Raw genomic sequence first — 3,997 nt, 5'->3', positions numbered from 1 at the left:
AGAGAGAGAGAGAGAGAGAGAGAGAGAGAGAGAGAGAGAGAGAGAGAGAGAGAGAGTGAGTGAGTGAGAGAGAGAGTGAGAGAGTCGGTCCGGTCGAAACCGCTACGTATGTATACTTTCGTCATGTGCGTGCAAAAGTCGATGCGTACCACATCGCCTCGGGCATTTTCGGTATGACGGAGTCTCGACGCCATTCATTTCTCGTGCAATCTTGTTGCACGAAGAAGCAAGCACGAAAGTCACCTCCGGCTTCGAAACCGGCTGCGTATTCGTCGATCGCTCGCTTTCAGCCGCATACGTTGAACAAACAGGGCATTGATCGCGCGAGTGTCCATCAGCTTTGCAAGTCCGAGCCGTTCTAGAATTGTTCGAATGAATTTACCGGCAATGTCGTACAAAGGGCGAACGTGTAACTTGTCTTGTATAGAATTACAGTTGTTTCACAGTTTATAGTTTTTAACATATCATTTAACGAGAAAATTAACTTGTCACGCGTGTTTAAACTAAACGATTTTGATTAGCGATTTCTGCGAAAATAGCATTCGAATATCCTTACCCTTGCATTTTTATTGTTTGCGTGTTGAAAACTCCTCCAGGGTGGTTTCGGGCGTTGCCTTGTAGTGTGATTAGAAGTGGAAGACGCACGACGCGCGGTAAGATGGAGAGAGATTAGAAAAGATAGCGATGGCGGTGGAACTTCTAGATGAGTTCCCCCGGCAGAAAATAATTTGCGGGTGACCAACCGACCAGCGGTGTCTGCGGTCTTCGTACAATCTCGAAGAGAGAAAGAGAGAACGGGGAATGTACGCGGATGATCACGGACGAACGAGAGGTAGGGGATAGATGGAAGGAAAAAGAATATTGTGGTCGACGCTCGTAGATGAGAGTGAACGGGGTGGCGGTAACGGCGGAGGAAATGCAAAGACGCAGAAGGAGACGAAGACGAAGACGAAGAGGAGAACCGCGGGCCAGGCCTCGACCTCGGGGTTTATTAACTCCGGGTAACGTTATATAGCGCTTTGTGGGTCCGCGAGCGCATCTAACGCATACTCCGACACGCGCGAGCTGCAAAATTCTGTGGCGTAAGATCCGCTCATTGTGCTGGCGGAGGACTATCTCGTTTAACGTCGGCCAAAGAAAGCTTCTAAGCGCAGTTCCAACCTCGGCAATCTCGGCCGTCTCAAAAAGATTCTAAGAAGAATAAATTTAGCGGGGTGTCGTATATATAATATCGAGTAGAATATAAGAATGCGCAATCTCTAATTACATTCTTAGAATCGATCTAGTAAGTAGATTAGTTGGTACAAACGTTAAGTACGTCGTGGAGAATTTATTCTCTCTAAATAGGTAGTCATCTACTTGAAAATCTATGCGATTTAATGATTCGGTTATCTTAGAAAGATTCGCGAAATCCCGTTAACGCGAGATAGGATCGTAGGATGCTCCTCCTCTCTTTTCTTTGCACCATACATCTCTTGGATTTCCGGGCACGAACCATTCGGTTACACGAGCTCGGAACGAATTATTAACGGCGTTGGTTCGTCCAAGCGCCTCTGCGGTTGCGTTCGTCCCTGACTTTGCTGGGAAAGGATGATGAAGGATATATTTCATGTAAGTCAGTGCGCGCGATATTTGAAAAATTTGCTACAAGAAGCTCATGGAGCGAAACGAGAGAGCGAGATCACGACCGGTAAGCGGAAACGGGAAGGTCGATCGAATTGATTGCGCTAACGAACGTTGTGATAAACGGAAGCGTATTATGTATAAACGACACGGTGACGTAACGCGATGCAGGTCTACCACGGTCACGGACACGCGATAGGTATAATGTGTAAAGAAATATAACGAACTACTTATATCGGACTGTAGGAATTGAGCGGATAATACAAGCCATTTCACGGCTTCTAGAGCATGATTGCGTGGATATTAACCGGAGCTGCGCTCATGCACGACCGTGTACACGCAACCGTGGGATTTCGCGTTATTACGCGAGCTAGGTGCATTTAGATATTCCCTCGTGTCTCGTGGCGCTCCCGTATAGCATATAGCAGCAAACACGCACTAACCAACACACATAGGCGCAACATGTACTCGCAAGTACTCGCGTATATATCCTCGCAAAGTACGAGGCCGCGTTTGCATTCACATGTAAACGCAGTAAATAGTCGTGCAAACAACGCGCGCGCGGCAGGGGAATAATAGCGTCAGCGTGGATGGTAGCAGAAAAGGGCTCGTGCGAGCATCACTCGCAGCGGACTGTACAAGAAATGCATTCCAGCATAAAGCACGCTGTAAGTCCCTCAGATAATTATCTTGCTTTCGAGAGACAAATTTAGACAAAGACAAAGACAGAGAGAGAGGAGAGCCAACCCCGGAACTTTCTGTTTGCACGCGCAACACCGCTAAATCCTGTACGCAGTAAATGCACAGCACGATCCTGCCTCTATCTCTCTAGAATCTGTCGTGCACGTGCGAGTACGTTTCGCACATTTTGTCCAGAGGCGATCTCGATGCGGCGCGTTGAATGTCGTCCCAATGTAGAATACCGCTGGACTCGCGGACCGTCTTTTCAGAAATTACTTCGCACGTTGATTTACGCACATCGAATCCGAAATCGAGCGAACGCAACGGTATCTATCTCCCTCTTTTTGCTTGCAATCGGTCTCTTGTTATGGTGCTCGGTTCTCGTTGGATATACAGTAATTCGTTGTACCCAAGAATGTACAAGATACGTTCAAGACGCGTTGTCCTCGTTGAGTTCAGGGTTCTTCGAGAGTATCACTTACATAAGAAGCTCGCGGGGTTAATAGAGTTGGCGAAAGCACAGAATCTCGCATAATGCGTGATACGTAAGAAAATGAACCAATCAAAGTCTTTTATTTCCTTTCTTCCATGAAATAAAAGACTAATTGGTCGATTTCTTTATGTCTTATTGCGTTATGCAAGAATCTGTGTGCTCTTACTCTTATAGGCTTTCTATAGTAAATCATTACCTAAGCTGTAAGTCTTAGGCTGGGAGAAATTGACCAATCATAGACGAATGTGAAAAGAATAATCGTCTATGATTGGTCAATTTCTTACGGTTTAAGACATGCAGCTTACGTAATGGTTTATTGTAGAAAGCCTGTAAGTCACAGAAAAGACGCGTTTCTCATCGGGTGTTTCGATCCTTTTTCCCATAACAAGATGGTGAAAGGATGTCTCAGGTAAGAATAGGGCGTCAAAGGTTTTCGTCAATGTCAGCGCTAGACACCCTTAGATCGATTTCGAATGACGTGTCAAGGAAATTGACACGCTGTTCTGAGAATATACGTACTTTTTAGTCGCGCTGAGTTTCTTTACTGTGTCCGCAGGAATGTGTCATGTCATACTGTCAGTTTCGGGCTAACGTATTGAGGTACCGACCACGCAAACTTGTCTTCCAAAATTCGAATCCGATACAATGCTGTACGTTACAAATTCTTTTGACTTAGTAATACGACGTTAACAGGTGATTGCTATGATCAGAAAATATTCGGCAACCTTTTTGCTCTCAAATAACATCAACATCTGAACAAATAAACAAGTCCAAGTTCTTTTTGTAAGTCGACATCTCGTAAGTAGACGCCTGTCTGTAGCTTCAAACCGACCGTTACATTAGCACACGAAAAACAATAGAGAAGAGAACTCTGTATCTTGCAGCGGGAAGAAGCAGCCTCCTCACTCACGTGCGAAGGGCCCTCGCAACTAATTTCACTTTCAAAAGTGCCTACCTCGCGCGTTCTCATTATTTATCTGCAATTAAGAATCTCAAGGGGCGTCGGCGCTCTGCCACACCGACGTACCCTCTCCTGTCCCACTACTGTCTGCTCCGCTCCACCTCCCGCTCCTCCACTTTCAGCCACTTCTGCATACACCGACCGGGCACTGAAGAAGAGAGGATCCTCACTGTTCGGGTGGTCTCGCACCGGCCCCTCAGGTTCATCACAGACAGCGCCGCGGCAGACTCGCGGCTCCC

The sequence above is a fragment of the Trachymyrmex cornetzi genome, unplaced genomic scaffold, assembly GCF_001594075.2.
Source record: "Trachymyrmex cornetzi isolate Tcor2-1 unplaced genomic scaffold, Tcor1.1 scaffold466, whole genome shotgun sequence".
Taxonomy (NCBI): domain Eukaryota; kingdom Metazoa; phylum Arthropoda; class Insecta; order Hymenoptera; family Formicidae; genus Trachymyrmex; species Trachymyrmex cornetzi.
The sequence above is the reverse complement of the archived record's forward strand: the minus strand, read 5'-3'. Positions refer to the sequence as shown.